This window comes from Spermophilus citellus (genome assembly GCF_964194105.1).
Source record: "Spermophilus citellus genome assembly, chromosome: 8".
NCBI lineage: Eukaryota > Metazoa > Chordata > Mammalia > Rodentia > Sciuridae > Spermophilus > Spermophilus citellus.
Window position 1 is genome coordinate 136,508,664 of NC_138189.1, and position 23,048 is coordinate 136,531,711.

At 37.8% G+C, this 23,048-nt stretch overlaps 1 protein-coding gene across 5 annotated transcripts in view; it reads left to right on the top strand.

Annotated features, from left to right (window-relative positions):
• INPP4B (inositol polyphosphate-4-phosphatase type II B) overlaps nt 1-23,048 on the top strand; it is a 777,385-nt gene that overhangs the window by 81,592 nt on the left and 672,745 nt on the right. For all 5 annotated transcript variants that reach the window (XM_081304010.1, XM_081304015.1, XM_081304012.1 and 2 more), the window contains exon 2: nt 3,262-3,321. The gene's annotated coding sequence lies outside the window, so the exon portion shown is untranslated. The remainder of the gene's footprint in view (nt 1-3,261; nt 3,322-23,048) is intronic.

A 23,048-nucleotide genomic window follows, 5' to 3' on the forward strand; every position in this document is an offset into this window, starting at 1 on the left:
GACTTTACTTGAGGGATGTAACTCTGGAAATAATTATTGATGAGAAGAACAATGAGAAGAAGACTGTTTTTGATCCCCGGGGATGTTGCACAGGGAGCCAACTTACTAGAGATATCTACTGTAGGAAGATCATGGGTGTGATAGTGAAGTAATCATTGATCTAGAGTTCAATCATCAAGAAGAGTCAAGAGCCACATTACTGGTAGGACCTGGGATAAGCTGGTTTAAAACCTTGAAGCAAAGAGACCACTCACAGGCTTCTTCAGTTCTAATCCCCAACCAACAGGTGTGCCCCCTGCTGGCTGTCCCCTGCACACACCTTTGTTGAAATGCATCCTGAGGTCCAGGCAGTGGAGGGTGTGTTAATGCCATGGGAAGAATCCCATTTTAATTGCCACTATTTTAATTTCTGCCTCTCTAAAATGGAACATTTCCTTCTCCTGGCAAATTGCCCATTGAGAAGGACACTTGCTGAATTGCTAAAATCAGATGAAATAAAACAAAAGCCCTTACAGAATAGCACTGTTTAGCAGTCTCTCTACATATAGCAGAATATTTCTGAAGAGAAGTTTTTGATGCTTTGAAATTAAGCTTTGGTGATAAAACTAACAAGTCATGCCCTTTCTTAGGCATCTCGTCTTAGACAGATCACTTCTATATCCCAAGCCTCTATTCCTTTGTGTATAAAATCATAGTCTGTTTTACTAAGTTGTGAAGTCCAAAGTCAAAAGAAGACGTATGGAAAAATCACCTGGAAAAGAGTGAGGTTTCATGCAAAGTTTAGGTATTATTGTTCTTTAATGAAGAACATGCTTAAATGTAGGCAGGTTTTGAAAAAATTATGATGGTGTTTTTAGTGTTAGAGATTCTGATGGAAGGAAGTGTGGCTCATTAACAGGTATGCCCACTTAGGATTATTGGGCTAAATATTCACCTCATTTCAAGATTTTAAGGGAAAAGGAAAAAGAGACACTTCTAGAACCTGGTTCGTTTTCGACATAAGAAAAAAAAATAGGATCTCAATCTAAAATCATACTATTTTTAATCATAGAAAGTTACTTATATAAATAAAATGTGAAAATTAGCATTTAATATTTTATCAGATTAATCATATCAGTTTTTTTGCCTCATGTGTGTTTCTTCTTCTAAACAAGCCTCCTGGTTTGATAACATATCTGTTGAAAGTTTCTCAGTTCCTCTAAACTTTAATGAGTATTCACTGTTACCTACTAAGAGATGCTGCAGAATGAAGGAAAAAGCCCTCTTCCAGAAACTTAGATTTTTAGACCCACATCTAACTTTAAAAGTCCATCTTCTTTTACATAGGCATTTTTAGGTCATGATTTTATTATCAAGAACTATTAAGTTAAGTGAAATTATATATGAGAACTATCTTGAGGTCCTTGGAATTAAGATGCAGTATTAAAATTGTTAATATTTGCTTCATTTTAAAATTAATATTTGCTTTAAATTTCCCAAGTGTTCATTGGCTGGAGTGTTGTAATTGTTGGGCACTCTGCCTCATGGGTCATCATGTTTGGAACTTTGCAAGTAGGGGTGATGTCTGCATTGCTTATGACTCTGCACCATTGGAAATGCTCCACATGCTTCCATCGGACCCCTGAGTCCTTTGGTCTGAGTACTCTGTGCACTCATCACAGTTCTGCCCTCCCTTCCTTCTACCTCTCTAACTCTTGCATTAGTTTCCCTATGACATATTTTGGGGCTCAAGTCTTGACCCTTCTCTCTGAATTTATACAGCAATTATATTTACTTAGTATTCATTGTAAATTACTCGTTGTTTTTGTATGTGTGTGCTTCCCCCAAATTGACAGTTTTTTTATGGAGAAAGGGGCAGAAAGCAGGGCAGTTGCAGCACTTCTAGGATTTTTTTTTTTTTAATCCTTTAAGCATCAGTGTAGTACTTTAACCAAAGTAGAGTTTGGATGTAGATTTGTTATTGACTATTATAATTTCCAACAACTATTTCATAAATTGAGAGACAGCTGATTACCATGTCATTAAATAAATTAGTCATATGAATAGGACTGGGACCCAGCACATAGGTGTCTTCGTGTGTTTTGTGTTGCTGTAACAGAATATCCACGACTGGGTAGATTCAAATGAAAGCAATTTATTCCTACAGTTTTGGAGTCTGGTAAGTTAAATATCAAGTGCCAGCATCTGCTGAGGGCCTTGTTGATGCGCCATCCTGTGATAGGACACGCAAAGGTGAGAAAGGTAGTGGGTGGGGAGCAGACGGAGGCAGGGAGAGGGGAGCAAGAGAACATGTGCAGATGTAACTGGAGTTCTGAAATGAAACCCGATTCACTGCTTGGGCTGGCAGCTGGGTCCGAAGGCCTCTGCAGCCAGCAGGGCTGCAGCTCTAAATGGTGGCCCATGCCCTCGAGCCTTGCAGCAGACCCCAGCAACTCAACCGTGGTCTTCTTGGGTTCTTGTCTTGTGAATTCTAAGAATGAACTCCACAGACCAGGGTGGGTGAGTGTAATAGTAGGATTGATTGAAGAGCAGGAACAGAACTCTTGCAGTGTGATAGGGGACCAATAGCAGGGTTTCTCCCTTGGGGTGTGCTGTCTAGGGGTTTATATAGCACTTAGTTCGCTGCTATTGGTCCAAACTTAGGTTTTAGAACTGTACTAATTCTCTTGGTTCAAATTTATGCTGATTAGGGCTTGGAGACATAACATTATGGGTCAAATCTTGAGTCCCAATTTCCATTCAAGTCTGCCTCACTTCCATTTTCTTGTACCAGGTCAGGAGGGAGGAGGTTGAGGTCTTTGGATGGGGCTGCAGTGTTGTGTGGAGTGGGCTTCTGCAGCAGGCCCAGGCCTGGCTGCTGAAGGATGACAGGTTGGCAGGCCTTGGCTCACCTGGGTGCTGGCTCCCGTGCCTGCCTGGTGGACTTCATGTGGCCATAATGCTTGCTGCTAGTGCTGAACCCATTTGGGCCACTGCTCCACTACTTTACTGCTGCTTCTCAGCAGGGACTAGGAGGCCAGCTGTGTGATTATATTTCCTTATAATCTCATGATAAGGACATTACTTTACTCATCAGGGCAGAGCCCTCCTGGCCACTCCCCTCTCGTCCGGCCCCACCTCCCCACACTCCTTCTTCTGGGGAGTAACTTTTCAACATACGCTTTTGGGGGACATATTCAAATAGTAGCAATGTGATGTTTTTATTAATCATCCTAAATCTGGCATCTATTTTAATAGATTTTATTTTTTCAACTCTTTCAGATTTACAGAAAAATCGAGAATACAGAGAATTCCTGTGTACCTTACACGCTTTCCCCCATTGTAAGTAGCATTTGATGTCATTAGTGAACAAATGTTGTTATTAACTGAAGCTCATAATTTATTTGGATTTCTTTAGTGTTTAACGTCTTTGGGCTTTTCCAGAATTCCATCCAGGGTACCACTTACATTGCGTTGTCATGTCTCCTTAGGTGTCTCCTGACTGTGACAATTTCTAGCCTTCTTCTTGATTTTGATCACCTTGACAGTTTAGAGGATTACTGGTCAGGCATTTTGTAGAATGCCCTTCAATTTGGATTTGTCGTAGTGTTTCTGTGATTGCACAGGAGTGATGGTTTTTGTGGGGGAAGGAGGTTGATAGGAGAGGTAAAGTGACAATTCCATCACATCGTGTTGAGGGAACATGCTGTCGACATGATTTACCACTGTTGATGTTGACCTTGATCACCTAGCCAAAGCCCAGTTTGCTAGGCTTCTTCAGGTAGAGTTACTTGTTTTCTCTGATCACTTTTGTTCTTTTCCTGTGGAAGGAAATCACTATGTTCCGTCCATACTTAAGGAGTAGGGAGTTATGCTCTACTTCTTTTATGGTGGAATAGCTACATAAATTATTTGCAATATGTCTCTTATTCCCCATTTGGCAATTCAAAATTAATTCATATCAGTATGCACTCTTGACTTCTTATTTAATTCTCTGGGTTATAATCCAGTCCTATTATATTTGTTGCTTAAATTGTTCCAGTTTTGGCTAAAGGGAGCTCTTTAACTTGGGTCTTCTGCCCCTTTTGGTGTATTCCCCTTAATCCAGCGTTTTTGTTTTATTTGTGAACACTTTCTTTCTGCCACTATAAAGTGCTCTGGGGTAATCTTTTTATTTATTTATTTTTTTAGTTGTTGATGGACATAATAACTTTATTTATTTATATATACATTAAAAAAATTTTTTTATGTGGTGCTGAGGATGGAACCCAGTGCCTCACACATGCTAGGCAAGTGCTCTACCACTGAGCCACAACCCCAGCCCCACTGTGGGGTAATCTTGTGTGCTTCTTGCCGCATCCCTAGAACCTGCCATTTCTCCAGAGATTTCCCTTTGTTGGAGAAGGATATGAGAGTGGGTGTTGGATGTTTGTTTTATTTTATTATTTTTACCTTGTTAGGCCCTCATAGTAGACAGAGAAATATGTGTGCATACTAACCTGGAAGTATGAATGCATAGACACACGTGTGCACATGCTTCGCTACACAGGGGCATCTTTATAGTAAGCTGACAAGACTTCCTAACTGATGGCTCAATCCATTACCACCTGAATTAAGTCTAGCTTCCTTCTCTTGCTTTTCTGCAGACTTCCACCCTGACAGTGAGATTCCTGGCTGGATCCCTCCATTTACTTCCCATTTCCTTAACTATTCAGCTCCACTGTATTTGGATCCCTTTGTCAGAACTGTTCAGTTGTTCTCTTGGGAGTTCTCTAGCTCTTTATCAGAGCATGGGGCTCATGCACAGTTTCTTTTGCCTTGAGTCTTGCAGTCTTTATTTAGATTCAAAGTCACTTAAGCCGGCATTTCCCCCCATCCCTTTCCCCCCACCCCTTTTGCAGAGTTTGTCTCAAAAATTTTGCAATACATTTAGAGTCTCTCATCACAGCCTACATTACTTCCTTGGATACTCTGACCTCCATGGTAATTTATTTAAAAATCTGCATAAACTACATTTATTCTTAGTGCTATATGGGTTTCAAAACTGCATAATGTCATAAATTCACCATTATAGTATTGTACAGAATAGTTTAATCACCCCCCCCATATGCTTTACTTACTCATCCCTCCTTGTCCCCTTTGGAGCTCCAGGCAATCACTGATCTTTTAAATATCTCTGTAGCTTTGCCTTTTCCAGAGTATCATATGGAATCATACAATGCACAGCCTTTTCCAGGCCAGATTATTTCACTCATCAGTATGCACCTGTGTGATCATGACCTGAGAGATCATTTCCTTTTATTACCAAATAACACTGTTTTGAATGAATATACTAGTTTGTTTGCAAAAGCTGAAATTATTGATTTTTAGATGTTTCTTTTTTAAAATGGATTCCTTTATTTTTCCCCCCTTCCACAGGTTAAAATTTTATTATTAAAGACATTTTTATTTACAATTAAAAATAAGCAAGCTGGATGTATTCATTTTATACGGAGCACTCCTCAATCTATGAATGCATTTTTAAAACTTATTTCTTACATACATGACTATAGTGGAATGCATTACATTCATACTTACCCATTCACGGCACGATTTTTCGTAACTCTGTATATAAAGTATGTTCACACCAAATTATGCCATTATACATGAGCTCTTTTTTGCATTACAATTCTTAATACACCTTTATACCACAATTTATCATATTTCTGTTTGTATATAAGGTATGTTGACACCAAATTCACAACTTCATACATGTATTTTGTATAATGATGACCATCTCCTTCCACCATCCTTGCTATTCCCCTTCCCCCTCCTTTTCCCTCCCACCCCTATTCCCTATCTAGAGGTAATCTTCCTCCCATGCTCTCCCTCCCTACCCCACTTTGAGTCACCCCCCTTATATCAGAGAAAACATTCGGCATTTGATTTTTGGGATTGGCTAACTTCACTTAGCATAATCTTCTCTAATGCCATCCATTTCCCTACAAATGCCATGATCTTATTCTTTTTTAGCGCTGAGTAATATTCTTTTGTGTATAAATGCCACTTTTTTAATCCATTCATCCACTGAAGGATACCTAGGTTGGCTCCATAGTTTAGCTATTGTGAATTGTGCTGCTATAAACATTGATGTGGCTGTGTCCATGTAGTATTCTGTTTTTAGGTCCTTTGGGTATAGTCCAAGAAGACAAATAGCTGGGTCAAATGATGGTTCCATTTCCAGCTTTCCAAGGAATCCCTATACTGCTTTCCAAATTGGCTGCACTAATTTGCAGTCCCACCAGCAATGTATGAGTGTACCTCCCCCCCCCCCGCCCCCCCCATCCTTGCCAACACTTGTTATTGTCTTCATAATAGCTGCCATGCATACTGGAGAGAGATGGTATCTTAGAGTAGTTTTGATTTGCATTTCTTTGATTGCTAGAGATGATGAGCATTTTTTTGTATATTTGTTGATTGATTTTATATCCTCTTCTGAGAAGTGTCTGTTCAGGTCCTTGACCCATTTATTGATTGGATTATTTGGGGTTTTTTTGGTGCTTATCTTGTTGGGCTCTTTATATACCCTAGAGATTAGAGCCATATCTGATGTGTGAGGGGTAAAAATTTGTTTCCAGGAAGTAGGCTCCCTGTTCACTCTACAGATTATTTCTTTTGCTGAGAAAAAACTTTTTAGTTTGAATCCATACCATTTGTTGATTCTTGGTTTTAATTCTTATGCTATAGGCGTCTTATTAAGGAAGTTGGGGCCTAATCCCACATGATGAACATTAGGGCCTACTTTTTCTTCTGTTAGACACAGAGTCTCTGGTTTAATTCCTAGATCTTTGATCCGTAAAATGGATGCCTTTAATGCTAGAAATTTCTAAGTATCTGTGTATCCTACAAATTTTGATACTCTCATTTTCATTTCAAAAATGTTTATTATTTCTTTTGAGATTTCTTTCTTGATCCAAGGTGTTATTTGGAAGTGTGTTATTTAATATCCAAATATTTTGGAATTTTAAAAATTATATTTGTTAATTTCTAGTTTAATTTTATTTTCATCTGAGAATATTCCTTGCATGATTTCTATTTTTAAAAAGTTTTTCAGGTATATCTTATGGCAATGCCAATATTCTGCTGTTGTGAGACTAAGGAGTCAATAAATAAGATCAAGTTGATTCTGCTGTATAATTCAAACATTTCCTTACTGATATTTAACCTGCTAGTTCTATGATGACTTTAGAAAGCATATCAAGGTGTGCAACTATGGTAGTGGATTGTTTTATTTCTCCTTTCAGTCTATCAGTTTTTGCTTCACATATTGCTAAAGATCTGTTGTCTGTTGTATACACTTTAAGGAGTATTATGTCCTCTGGGAAATTTTAACCCCTTTGTCATGATGTAATGCCTATTTTTAGTTTGAATAATTTTTCTTCTGCAGAGTACTTTGTAATACTGCTACTATAGATTTGTTTTTATTGGTATTTACATGGTATGTCTTCATTTTCTTTTTCACTTTTATTATATCCATTTTTATGTCTAAATAGGATTTTATATGTAGAACATTTAGGTGTTTTTTTTTTAAAATTCTTCCTGGTAGTCTTGGTGTTTTAATTGCTGCATTTAGATCATTCATATTTAAGTGAGAACTGATACAGTTGGAGTAATATTTAAATACATCTGTAACTATTTTCTATTTACTGTTTTAGATCCCTTCTTTCTATATTTTTCTCTCCAGTTTTAATTGAACAATTTATGATCCCATTTTCTTTCCTCTCTTAACATATCAATTATACTGCTTTTAAAGTTTGGTGGCTCTCCTAAAGTTTGTAATATGAATTTGTAGCTAATCTAATTCATTTTCAAATAATATTATATGGCCTAATAGGTACTTCAGGTACCTCATAACAGAATATACTCATCCCATCCCTTTAAACATTGTTAGCATTAATCTCATTGTTCACATATAATAATGAATGGAAATATTGTGAATGTTGTATTGAACAAGCAGTTATAAATTTAGAATAAGAAAATTAAAAAATATTCTATTTTCTTTTATTTCTCTTCTGATGCTTTTGATTTGAATATGTAGATTTGAATTTCTAGCCTATATAATTTTCCTTCTCCTGAAGACTTCATTTTAGCCAGTTAGGTTTTCTGAAAGTGAATTTCTTCAGTTTTTGTTTGCCTGAGAAATTCTTTATTTCTTTTAAAATTTTTCACTTCATGATTTCTGGTAAGAAATATATAATTATTATTATTGTTCCTTTAAAAGTAAGTTGTTTTTGTCCTCTGACTCCTTTCAGAAATTTATCTTTGGTTTTCTTCTGTTTTAATATGATATGCCAAGGTTCAGATTTGGGGATGATTTTATCGTGATTGGTGTTCTTCAATCTTGGTGAATTTATGGTTTTGGTATCATTAATTTTGGAAAAAATTTGGCCCTTATTACTTTAAATATTTCTGTAGCTCTTTTATTTTTTTTCTCCCTTTGGAGGAATGGAATATCAATTGGAATATCATAGACACATTGGAATACCAATACATAATTGAAATATCAGTTATGCCCATTTTATAACTTTGGAACTTGTTCCATATTTCTTTTTTATTTTTCTTTATATTTTGGCTTTGGAAATTTCTATTGTCATATCAGGATGGTCTGTTTACTGAGAGTTCATTAAAGGCATTCTTCATTTCTTTTACAACGTTTCTGATTTCTAACATTTTATTTTAATTCTTAGAGTTTCCATATATTTCTACTTACATTGCCAATTTGTTCTTACATGTTGTCTACTTTTTTCATCAAGTTCCTTTACCTGTGGTTTCACATTTCCAATCTGATAATCAATATATTTCCTATTTGATTTTTGTTCTGACAGTTGCTTTCTTTCTTCAGAATGTGTTTTTTTTTTTCTTGTGCATTATCATGACTTGTAAAATTTTAGAGGGTATGGTATGTTGGACAATAGCCTTGATTGGGAGATTTGTATTTCTCCGACGAGGAACTGGGCTGTGTTATGTTCCTAAAGCTATAGTGCAAAAAGTTTGTTTCCTCTCATTTCCCAGTTTTCATCTTCTTGTTTCTTGTTGAGCTTCCTTGAAAACTCCTTTTAAGTCGACCCTGTGTCTTGTTGCTGATTAAGTTGTCATTCATTCTTGTTATGGTGGAACCCTGTTGATATTGTGGCAAGGGTTGGGGTAGGAACAATGCTCTGTAATGCTATGATTGAATCTCAGTGTTTTAGTGGATCTATGTCCCTGGGCTTTGTCCTCCACAACTCTTTCTTCCTTTTTCTTTTGTTCTTACCTTAAGTGAGACAGGAAATCTAAAGAGGGTGCTCGTTGAATGATTGTTCTTCTCCAAGGTTGGACAGGATCTGGTAAAGTCTTTTCCAGAATGTTTTGGAAAATGTTCTAGGTACATTTTAAAGTAGTCTCATTCCTCTTCCTTCTCCCCAAAACATGAGAGTGTTTTCCTAGGATCTTTATTGTGATGACCTGGTATGGTTCCTGGAGGTGAAATCCACCGTGGTTGGGGGACTCTCTAGACTTGGCCTCCAGAAGTTTCTCCTGTGAAACTAGCCTACACTCAGCCCCCAACAGTATATCACAATAAACATTTAAGTGCTTCTAGCAGTTATGGTTCCACTAGCTTTTGCTCCAGGTAAGTTATTCTTGTTTGTGATCCTCTATATTTGGTTATCCTTCCAGATCATGGGGTGGTGGTTTGGCATGTGAGCTCAAATCTCTAATTGGTTAAAAAGGTTATTAAGTTTTAGGTTGTTCAGCTTTTTTCTTGCTGGAAGTATGGAAGGGATGACTTTTAAATTGAAAGTTCCTAGCATTTTCTTAGCCTTGAAAGTCTTAAATTTTCTTCTTCTTCTTTTTGTTTTATATCAACACTATTATTAATTAGTGTCTCTCTTATGGGACTAGAACTGCAGAACTCTTTCCTCCCATCTGACTTGGTACCCACTGGCCAATGTGTTCCCCTTTCTCCTCTTCTCATCCTTTTCTCCTCTCAGCCTCTGGTAGCCCTCATTCCACTCTCTACTTGTATGAATTCAAGTTTCTTAAATTTCACATATAAGTGATATCATATGTGTTTGTCTGTCTATGTTGAAATATCCCACAGTACCCCCTAGATGTGTGCAATTACTTTTTGTCAATTAAAAATTCTTCTTACAAAGCAATTTGTCTCGTTGTTTATGGTCCAGTGATGGACTTTTATCTGTGCTTATTCATTCTGCTGGTCCTTTCACCTGCTGGGCCCTATTTGGAATCCTGATCCTAGTGCTGAGCCCACCTTGATGATTCACAAGAAAAAAGTGGGGGGAACTGGGAAAAGCATTATTGCACTTTCTTCTTTCTAATGCATATTTATATCATTTTAATGTTTTTCAGAATACATGGAGCATTCTAAATTTCTGCTTATCATAATCCCACTGTAGAAAGATGTGGTATTTTAAAAAATTAATCTTCCACAAGGGATATATAAAAATAAAACTAGGAACTAAAAGCTAAGAAAAAGCAAAAGGGAACCAGGTCAATAAAAATTGTCTTTGCCTGGCACTTGATACTCCCCATAACATAAATAATGCCAGTATGGAAGATGTCCAATTTAATTTAAAATAAGGTTACTTTTATAAAGCTAGCCAGACAAAAAGAGGGAATAAGTCATTCCTGCTGAACCAGTGACCAGCAAGTAAAGTAATGGCCTTTCTGTAGTAAACCTTAAATGGCAGTAATTGAATTCTTATTGCTAAAGTGTTTATTTTCTAATGACAAGTCCACTTTCATGAGATTTTCTTTGATTTTACTGTTATGTTTGATATGTTTAATATTGCAATTCCAATGTTGCATACCTTAAATGAAGATTGACACCTTCATTTATAAATATCAATTCCGACTGATCCTATGCATTCTATCATCTTTTCCATAATCTCCTTTCCAGTTTCTAGTTTTTCATCTTTGGTTTTTTGCATATATATCTACCTTCACTAAATCTCAGATGGGAAATGTTTACCAAATCCAAGCACAATCATACACTTCATTTTTGCACGTTTCCTGGTCAAGGAACATCGTAAGTGCTTATGGCGCCAGAGAAACCACCACCTCCCAAGGTGACTGAACATCACCCTGCCCCTATGAGGTTTCTTCCAGCTGTCCTCTCCTATTTCTACCCACAAGGAGTGGAGGTCTGTTTTCAATAGTACAGCCCATAGGTGGGGTCGTGGTGAGCCCTCCCTGGAAAGAGGATCAGCACTGGGAAATCTGACTCACAAGTGAAGGGAGATTTGTGAGGGACATTCAGAGAGTGAGTTTCCTGATGATTTAGAGGGAGAAGCTCCCCTAATTGTCCCTAAAGTATAAATGCATTAGTCAGCTTTTCATTGCTGTGACTAAAATACCCAACCAAAACAACTTGGAGAACAAAAAGTTTATTTTGGGCTCGTGGATTAAAAGGTTCAGTTTGTGGTTAACCAACTCTATTGCTCTGGGCCTTCGGCAAAGTAGAACATCATGGCAGAAAGGCCCGGTAGAGGCTGTGTGGTTTGTAGCAGCCAAGAAACAGAGCATGAGGAGCCAAGGACAGGATGTAGTCCAAGGCCCACCCAGAAAACTGCTTCCTTCAGCCATGCATCACATAGCTACAGTTACCCCCCCGTAGTCCATTAAAATTATTAGTCCTTACATGGATTAATCTACTGATAAGCTGTAGATTTCATAGTCTGATCATTTCACTTCTGAACATTTCTCTATTGCCTAACACATGAGCTCGTTGGGGGACATTTTTAGACCCAAATGCTAACAGTGAGTGACATACCTCATTCTATTCCCACTTTCATGACAACCACTCTACACTGATATCCAACTGCACCACTATCCTGTTGAAAAATCTAAATTTTAAGACCATCTCACATGCACCTAAAGAGCCAAATCAGTGATACTGCCCATGATTAAAGCACTTTTTAGCTCACGAGTTCAGGGAATATTATGAGATTGATTTCTCTAAGCCTCTAAGGTCTTGAGATAAATGAACACACAGACATTTCTCTAAATTCTCATTAATTTTATATTCATAACCCCAAAAGAAACAATCACAGAGCTTCTGAGACCTTTATGAGAAGTACATTAAGATCAGATTCAGTCTAGACAGAATCGAATTTTTGTTTAAATTGAAAATTCTTTTCCTGATGTTTATTAATGCCTTAATTTCTTAGAGCTAAATGTGTCCTCAGCATGTATCAAGTTTGAGCATAACTGTGCTTTTCTGTCCTGTTTCCCATCTTGATTAAGTCCTGTTGGTTCCATCCCTGAAAATTCATGTGAATCTGCCCTCTTCTCTCAATTTCCTCCGATACTCAGCTTCAGTTGAAACTCTCATTACCACTCTTCGGGGATTTTGTTGAAGGTCAGAGATGAGAAATTTTACTTGATTTGGTCATATGTGAAGATACAGACACTTAGCTTTATCGAATTGACATTAATAAACTGTGAAAATAACGTTCATTTTAAAGAAAAGATGTCATTCTCTCTAAATTGAACCTGAATTTATTTAAGCTGTCATTGAGATGCCAGAGTTGCCCTATTCTTTCTTGGCTACGAATATAAAATTGTATTTATTTAATAAATATTAGCTATTTTCTCTGAACAGTGCTGTGGCTTGGGACACCTCTTAGATCTGCTGCCAGCATATTTTATGACTCCCTTAAAGTTTCATCTCTTCCTCCCTTTACTACCTTTTACCTCTGAACACTGTGACCCTCATCCACTGCCTGGTTTTAGTGTCTTCTTTCACATTTCTTTCATCCTTCCTGGTCTCTTTATTGAATTCCTTTCCTTGCATTGTTCATTTCTATATCATTATGATCAAAAGTCTAGTTTTCTGTTCTTAAAAAGTCAAATATGCAGCCTCCTGAGCTCCTGGATAGAACATGGACCTACATCTCAATGCTTCAGGCACCATTTACTCTCTGAACATGCAGTGTAGAAATAAAGTAAGATAAAATAAAAAGGATGCTAAACCCATTATGTTCTCAGTGTACTCTGTTCAAAATAATGAACTCGAAAAGCTGGGAGTTATTGATTTATAGGAAGAATGGAAGGAAAAGTTTTCTGATAGGACAGTAAACATTCACCATTCATGCATGGACTTCTGCTTTCATAACCTCCTTTGCTCCATCCTCTTGCTGCCTTTAATGTCATAGATTTGTGCAGACTCCAAATTATGTGCACGCTATATTCCAAAAGTCTGCTTATTGGGAAATTATATAATAAGTCCTAAGATAGTGGGTCCTAAGGTAATCCACAAAATACCATCCAACACATAATGAGTTCAAGATAGAATTTTAATGCCTTCAGCATTTGTAAGTAGCATTCATAAAATGGTTTCAGGAAAACAAAATCCCTGAATCCTATCTCAGAACACCAGAGACCGTTTGCTGTGATTCTGTTCATGACCGATTTCGAACCAGTGAACCACCTAAAAATCAGGCTTTTAACTCTACTTATATACATGAAAAGTTACTTTTGTTGTTCATATTTAAAAAATATAAACCAGTGATTCAGCAGACTCTCTAGAGGTACTTTGGTTCTTAGGCTCATGTGGGTAGGCAAACAGTTCTGATTTAAACCCTAATTTCTCTGACTGTCTGTATCAACGAATCCACCTCTAATGTGAAGTCCTATGTTGCTCGTACAAAATTTTACATGCCAGGTCAGGGAGTAGCAAATAATAAAAGGCTGTAGGAACCCTGCTGCCACCACCACCACTATCAGAAAAAAGAAGAGGAAAAAAAAAGGAGAAAGAAAACAAAATATAACCTTGTACATCCCTAGAAGGAAAACTCTATGGATTTCTTACTAAAAATGGCTCCCTGCTAAGTGGTGATGGTGCTTGTCATGTTAGAATCACCACAGAATTTTTCAACGTACCCACCGGATGGATCTTACAATTGTATCTTACAGTCTCTAAGATCCACCCAGCTGAGAACTTACCATGCTGCCATCGTTGGCTTTGATGAAAATGTGCCATGTTGCTCACTTGGCCTGGGTGGGGGAAGTTCTCTCGCTAGCAGTTTGTAAGACTGGGATAGTGCAACGATGAAGATCTATGTTGGAAAACTTAAAATGTTTCAGGATCTATGCCGTAAAGTTTTACGCAAATCGCTGATTTAAAGAAATAACAAAGCAGAAATAGCATCTGGAGACCAATAACAAACATCAAAAGAAATAACCATTTCTTTTTATTTATTTATTTATTTAAAGAGAGAGTGAGAGAGGATAGTGAGAGAGAGAGAAAGAGAGTTTTTTTTTTTAATATTTGTTTTTTTTAGTTCTCGGCGGACACAACATCTTTGTTGGTATGTGGTGCTGAGGATCGAACCCGGGCCGCACGCATGCCAGGCGAGCGCGCTACCGCTTGAGCCACATCCCCAGCCCCAGAAATAACCATTTCTGGCTTCACCTGTAACGAGTGTCTTTGAACAACTCAAATTATTATATTTGCTGTGTTTGGGGAAAGAAAGATGAGTAAAATAGGTTATATGTGTGTTGAGGCTGATAGTTCAATAATAAGTAAGTTTAACCAGCTTTCTATTGGTAGGACAAATAACTGAAATAAATCAAGTTACAAAGAGAAAAGGCTTATTTTTGTTGGCATGAATGTTTGACATTGTTGTCTTGGGTTTGTGACCGTATATCCTGGTGGAACTGCTCTCCTCTTGGCTGGGAAGCAAAAGACAAAAAAGAGGAGATTGTGGTTCCACAGTCCCCCTGGAGGACACACCCCCAAGACCTAAATATTTCCCTGTAGGCCTTACCTGTTAAAATTTCTACCACCTTCCAATCTCAGCAGCTGGGGACCAAGCCTTTAATGCATGGGCTTTGAGGGACATAAGAGTCAAACCATAGCAATAAGACCAAAAGGAAGAATAAAAAAAATGAACATTTATTGAGTACTGTGTTAACTTCCCATTGCTGTAAGCAATACTTGAGATAAATTACTTTAAAAGGAAGAAAGGTTTGTTTTGGCTCATGGTTTTACAAGTCTCCATCCGGGGTTGTTTGGCCTGTTGCTTTGGACCTTGATACATTATGGTGTAGAGCAAAACTGATCACTTTGTGGAAGCAAAGAAGCAAAAAAGAGAGGGAGGGGCTGGGGTCTCAGTATCTCTTTAGGGGTATACCTCCAGTGATCTCACTTCCTCCCACTAGACCCTGCCTCTTGAAGGTTCCATTACCTCCCAACAGCTAGGTCGGCGACCAAACCTTCAACACATGGGCCTTTGGTGGACATTCAAGATCTAAACTGTGGTAAATATACCATGTGAGGACTTCTGCATTTATCATTTCCTCCTCTCAATTTTACAATAAACTCCTGCAAGTACAGTTTGCCACTTTCTATGTATAAATTCCCTGATGCTCATTTTATATAATTTGCTCATGGCTTATCCAATATGGTGGTAAGATCTGTCCTCATGAGTACATCTGAGGCCTCTGCAGTCATAAGGGTCTTTTTCTTTGTTGGGCTTCATACTTGGTTAAAGCTCTGCTATCAATCATCATCTTGAAATTCTTAAACATTTTGAACGAGGACCCTATATTTTCATTTCATGTCGGGCCTTACAAGTTAGACAGCCAGTCTTGTTGGTGGGCTCTGCCAAAGTCTGTCCATAGACATTCCCTAAAGACTAATCTTGAAAACTATCAAGCCCTTTAAGTCATACTGAGGGAAAGAAAAGCAGCCTCAGGGCTGGCACAACAAGAAATTTATGCTCTGGAAACAAGACACTAGTCCTGAAGATGTATCATCCTCAAAAGAAGAATTTTTTCCCCATATGATAATACAAGCTAATGTGGCTTGAGGCATGTTATTAATTTTCTATTGTATATAACAAGGTACTACAGTTGTGGTATCTTAAAGCAAAAAAAAAAAAAAAAAAAAAAATCTGTTAACTCATGGTTTCTGGGGGTCAGTGGGCTACCTTCCAAGCTCATGTGGTTGATGGGATTTTAGTACTGAGGTCCTCAGCTCCTAGAAGCCACATGGAATTCCTGGACCTGTGTTCATAGGTAGTTCACCTTGACTGCATTTTCAAGCCAGCAGGAGGGTCTTTGATGCTCCCTTTCAGTCTCTTCAATCTGCTTGTAATGTATCACAAGAGTGATGTCACCTTTGCCATCAGTATTGGTTAAAAACGAGTCATAAGGGCAGAAGTTTACAAACAAGACCTTAATGAGAAGAGGTGGGGAATAGAGTATTGGGGATTGTATAGGGTCTATTTGCCACATGTAGAAGTCCACAGTTGTAGAAAACTGTGTCTAATTGGCTATATTAGATTCAAATTGAGTATTTAGAATGAGAGAAATCACAACAAATTTCTCAAACCTTAGAGATCTGGATCTCCCCCTCCCCACCCCTATATATCTAAGCACTTTTCCTGAAATTCTTATGTAGAGATGTTTTCCTGATTATAGCCTGGCTTCCTTATATTCACTTAGAACATTCTATAATTCCTGGCAACTTCTAGTACCCAAGGGAGCCCGTGCAAGTGATGGGCCTGTGGCTTGATGACATTCTCAAGAATTGTGCCTGTGATTCCCAGTACAGCCTCCTGACTGTACAGGTGGATCAATTTTTGAGGACTTGGTAAAATGCAGAATCTCTAGCCCCATCTACACCTGCTGAAGAAAACTCTGCATTTCGGGAAAACCCTGGGTACTTACTATGCACATTAGTGTTTGAGAAGCACCACATTAGACCACATGCTGAGTGGTACTGCTGTCTTAGGGGCTGCACCCATCTTGTTTTTGTCTTGGTCAGAGCGAGTGGGTAATAGACCTTAGCTCACAGCTGGTAACAGTCTTGACAAGAAACAGTAAAAGCAACCAAACTGCTTTGAATTAATATAAGTCTCCAGGGTCAGACAAATTATATCCTTGGGGTACAGAAAGAATTTATAGCTGTGATTAGAGAAGCACTGCCAGTAATCTGAAGAATCACAGGGAGCCAGAGAGGTGCCATTTTTTTTTCAAAGAAAGAAAAAGATGAATCCTGAAAATTACTGGGTAGCACGCCTGACAGCAATTTCCTACAAAATTCTGGAAGGAATTATTAAACAGGTAACTTGTCAGCTTTTAGAAATAGAAATGGTAATCACAGGAATCATGCCAAATTAACCTCATTTGATTTTCTTATAATGTGTTTTCAAGACCGCTAGGCCCAGGGGAAACCATAGGCATGATATTTTTTATTTTAGATAGGTATTTACAAAGCTCCTGATGATATCCTTATAGGTCATGTGCAGAAATATGGCACAAATAATAGCACAGCCAAATGAATTCATGGTTGGTTGAGTAATTATCCCCTATAGGTTGCATCGCAAAATACTTTGACAAAAGGAGTTTGATGGTGTTTGAAGGAAGGAATGAATCCCTGTACCATTCAGAGTTCAATTATGGAATGATTGGAATGATATGGAATAAGGGATTATTATAGAGCTTTGACCTTGTATAGTTGGGGGAACTAATAGCATGACAGAAGCTCAAGGAGAAAAGATGGATGAGCAGTAGAGGAGAGCTTGGGAAAACTGGGATGTATGAGGAGAATCTGGGTCCTGCTGCAGCCTCCAAGTTTCCATTTCTCATGATACGGTTCTTGGTGAAAGAAAGAGAAGCTGAAGGAGTTGTGGCCCTGGCAGCCACCATGTGCCAATGAGGTCAGCCAGTGGATGGAGGGCAGATTTCTAGGAGCTGCAGCAGTGCTTGCTCTTTGCTGTTGGCTTCCAGTCTGCATACATTTCTCTGTGGTTAGTAGGTCTCATCTCAGAACTAGGTAGAGGAATTATGGGAAATGTAGTTCCTGCTTAGCTGAGCTGACACAGTTCAAAGCTAATACAGACAACAGAGAGCCCTGTCCTTGGCCCTGCACTGCTGACTGGGCATATTGATGCAAAATGAATGGCAGCACATGCTGGATGGCAGGATCCCAAGGAAAATATCAACAACCTGACTCGAGGGTCACGTCAAATGTGAAAGGCCCTTCTTGACCACGCCCCCGAACAGCAGCACCTCGCTCCCCAGCATCCTCAGACCTTGTATGTTATCTTCATGACACATATTAGGCTCTGGTAGTATAGTTTTTAAAGTATAATTGTTAATAAGCCTAACATATTTAGGGATAAAATTCATAAGTAGACAATAGAAGCTATCTAAATTAATTTAAAAGAAAAAAGTTTTGAGCATTTTGTCAATAGCAAGAACAAATTGGAAATCAGGATATGGGAAAGTTAATGCACATTTTACTTATATTAACAGGAACAAGGGAAGTAAAATTCTTATTCCCTTTAAGGAAAGACAAAACTATCATAGTTTAAAAGAAAACGAGCCACCACACAGCAGGCTAAAGAAGCAACATTGTACTGTCATATCATTTGGTGTGGAAAAAGCATTTGACAAAATCCAATACTCATTTCTGCTACAAACTCTGACCAATTTATAAATAGAGGGGAATTTCCTCAACTTGATAAAGAATGTCGACATAGTTTTGTACTTAACATCAAACTTTAAAGGATAATGAGATACATTCCTCCTAAATAATATCTGATAAAGGACTTCTATCAAAAATAGATAAAAAAGTGTAACATTAAAACAATCGAATTTTTTAAAGAAGTGGACAAAATATACAAACATATCACACTAAAGACATTGTACAGATTATAAATAAAATCAGAGACCCTGCACCTAATAGAGGAAAAAGTAGGCCCAAATCTTCATCATGTCAAATTAGGCCCTGACTTCCTTAACAAGACTCTTGAAGCATGAGAAATAAAATCAAGAATTAATATATGAGATGGAGGAAAACTAAAAAGCTTCCTCTTAGCAAAAGAAACAATCAATGAAGTAAAGAGAGCTACATTTTGGGAGCAAATTTTTGCCACATGCACATCAGATAGAGCACTAATCTCTAGGATATATAAAGAGCTCAAACAACTTAACAGCAAAAATACAAACAACCCAATGGGCTAAGGATCTGAACAGACACTTCTCAGAAGACATACATTCAATCAACAAATATATTTAAAATGTTCAACATCTTTAGTAGTTAGAATAGTTTTGAGTTGCATTTCTCTAAGATTTCATCTTACTCCAGTCAGAATGGGAGTTATCAAGAATACAAGCAATAATAAATGTTGGTGAGGATTGCTTGCGGGACTAAAAATTGCTACAGGCACTCTGGAAAGCAGTATGGAGATTGCTTAGAAAACTTGGAATGGAACCACCCTTTGACCCAGCTATCCCACTCCTCGGTCTATACCCCAAAGACCATAGTATAGTACTGCAGCCACATCAATGTTCATAGCAGCTCAATTCACAGTAGCTAAACTATGGAAGCAACCTAGATACCCCTCAATAGATGAATGGATAAAGAAACTGTGGTACATATACACAATGAAATATTACTCAGCATTAAAAGAGAATAAAATTATGGCATTTGCAGGTAAGTGGATAGAATTGGAGAATATAATGCTAAGCAAAGTGAGCCAATCCTCTCAAAAAACAAAGGCTGAACATTCTCTCTGATAAGGGGATGCTGGTCTATAATGGGGAGGGGATAGGAAAAATGGAGGAACTTTGATGGGGCAATGGGGCGGGAGGAGTGGGGAGCAGGAAAGATGGTGGAATGAGATGGACAACATTACCCTAGGTACATGTGTGACTGCACATAGGGTGTGCAATCAGAGAAATGAAAAGTTGTGCTGCAATTATGTACAATGAATCAAAATGCATTCTGCTGTCATATATACCTAATTAAAATAATAAAGAATATGCAAAGGTTCTCAGCATGATTTTTTATTAGAAGACTTCAATTTACAACACCTAATGAGAATCTGTTATGAGTGCTTGTTAGAATAGTTAAAATAAAAAAAATACAATACCAATTGCTGGAGAGGATGAAGAACATCAGGAATTACAATCCATTGCTGGAAGACATGGAAAAATTGATCACCCACATTAGAAGAGATTTGCAAGGCAAAACATACGATTTGGCAATTGTACTCAGGCATTGGCTCAATGGAGTCAAAATCCTGCTTGTAAAGTTTATAGCACTTTATTCATAATGACTAAAGCATTGAAGCAATCAAGATGTCCTTCAAAAGGGAAATGAATAAACTGTGATGTAGCTTCATAATATAATGAAACATTATCATTCAATATAAAGAAATGAGCTAAAGTCACTGAAAGATGTGGTTGAATCTTAAAGACATATTGCTACATGAAGACTACACGTTATGGGATTCCAAATGTATGGCATTCTGGAAATGGAAAACTACAGAGATGGTGAAACACATTAATGGTTGACAGATGATTAGGGGAGTAGAGGACAGTTTGAGTGAAATACAGTGTTATAGTTTGTTTGTGAGGTGTCCCCTGAAAGCTCCCATGTGAGACAATGAAAGAAAGTTTGGAGGAGAAATAATTAGGTTATAGCCTTAGCCTAATCAACTGAAGTGGTAGGCTGTGGCTGGAGAGGGTGGGAATTGAGGTGTGGCTTTGGGTGTATATTTATATCTGGAGAGTGGAGTTTCTCTCTCTGCTTCTGGATCACTGTGATGTGAGCTGCTGCCATCTGTCATACTCTTCTGCCATGATGTTCAGCCTCATCTCAAGCCCTAAGGAATGGCGCCAGAATTCTGTGGACTGAGACCCCTGAAACCAGGTGCCCTCAAATAAACTCTTTCTCCTCTATAGTTGTTCTGGTCAGATCTTTTAGGCACAGAAGCAAAAAAGCTGACTAGAACGCACAGGCGATATCTTAGGATGGTTAAATAATTCTATACGATACTGTAATGATGGATGCATGGCACTGTGAAGCAAGCAGTGGCTCAGAACCCACAGAACTTTCCAGCATGAGTAGATCAACAAATGCAAATTTAAAAACCATTAGTGTTTTGGAGAATTTGAATGATAGAATACAGAATTCTGTTTAAAAAAATAATTCAACTATATTCCAGATATATTAAATAATGTCACTGAATGAGATGGGGAAAATAATGATTTAAGTTAACTTTGGAAATGATTTGGATCTATAAGAATAAAGTCAAAAGGAACTGTACTGCACTCTAGTTGATAAGGTTGTTCTCACAGGGTTACAGGTTAGCAATTCTGATGTTGCTATGAAAGTATTCTGGCATCCAAGAGTTATATGGCTGGTTGATGGTAAGAGCCAGATTTCTCATTGTTGGAGTGGGAATTTACAGAAAAAGGCAAGGCAGGAGGCTGAAATGATTCAGGTAGCAATGGATTAGAGTTGGAGATATATCAGTGTGGACTCATGTTTAGCTCAGTATAGGTACAGAGAGGTCCATATGCAAATATTTTGAGTTACGAATATATATGGGTAAATGTACATACATATATCTTTTTCTGTTGGCTAAGAGAGGCTAGAAATGACCATCTCATTGGCAGTGGGCATACCTAGCTCTCAGTTCTTGGTTTTTAGTACCATTCCTTAAAAAAAAAAAAGCAAACAAACAACAAGAAAAAGATAGGGTACCTAGGAGTCATGGTGATTTTAGATTCGGGGCAGGAGATAATGCAAGATGAGTTAGACAAAGCATCTGTAGTACCTGAAAGTAAGGAAATAATTGAATGAGCAAATAAATTAACAGAAATAAACAAAAACACCTCAATAAACTACAAGGGAAAATTTCAAGAGCTCCCAACACAATTGTAACAATTTTAATAAGTAATAGTGAAGTATAACCCAAAGTTTAAAATAGCTCCATATGGATACAATATATTTGATAAGTAAGTAGAGGACAAACCAGTATGCATAGGATATTCATGCAACGAATTCCAAACAACATATGTTCATTCTCCACCCTCAGGAGATGGAGCATAGCTACCTATTCTTTCAACATGAGCTCTGCAGAATGCCTCTCAACCAGTACGTAGTGGAAGGGGGTGGGGAGGGTGGGAGTGTAACTTTCCCATGGAGGAATCTGCCCCACTCTATCCCCCCAAATGATCAAGGTCAGCACCAGGAATGGTGAATCACATGTGTTGTATGGATTGCTGCTGTGATATGGTGACAAGGGCCCTTTACTTCTGTGGTTTCTGTACATAAGGCAGTAACCACAGTCTAGCCAGAATTTTTTTTTTAATTAGGTAAATTCTATTTGAACTACATTCTGCAAAATACAAGTATTTCTAAAAAGTATCAAAGCTATCAAAAACAAGGACAGTCCTAGGAACTGTCACAGTCAAAAAGAGCCTAATGTGATGTCTTGATGGGATCCTGGACATTAGGCAAAAAACAAACAAACAAACAAACAAAACCAAGCAAACAAACAAACAAAAACCTCAGAGAATCTGGATGAAATATGTACTTTAGTTAATATAGGCTCAGCAATCAAAAGTCCTAAATAATATAAAATGTTAATAATAAGGAAGCCCTATTCAGGGTATACAGGAATTCTGCCCTTCTGGACTGTCTTTAAAATATTTTCATGAGTCTAAAACAGTTTTAAAGTAGTTTGTTTTTTCAGACAACCAGGGTGTGTGGAAGACAAAATCAATGAGTGACTTTAAAAACCAGATTATAAATGGAAAGATTGATTTAAAAAATTGAAGAGAGTATGTCGGAAGTGCTTATATTCTGAAGTAGTTATAATTGAAGTACTCATAATTGCTGCCTTCAAACAGTTTGGATGTTAAATATAAAGGGATCACACTCGGTGTACCCATGAGAGAACAAGAACAAATCGATCATAGTCATTCGGAAGCAGATTTCAGCAGATTAAAAGATGATGTTGATGAGCATTAGAGTTGTCCATATATGACCAGCCTGCCTTTGGAGAGAAGTGAGCATGTCCCCTTACTGATCTTGAAGCAGAAGCCAAAGGAGTGTCATGCAGAAGAACAGCTGGACACGAGCCTGAAGGTGTCCTTAGACACTGTGATTGCTTGTGTGTTAGTCAACCCCACTGTGACTGCTTTGGGTCAGGTGGCTCCAGGCGGACTGCAGAAACTAGTTATTTTCTTATGACATCCAGATGGTAAGGTTTTCTCTGATC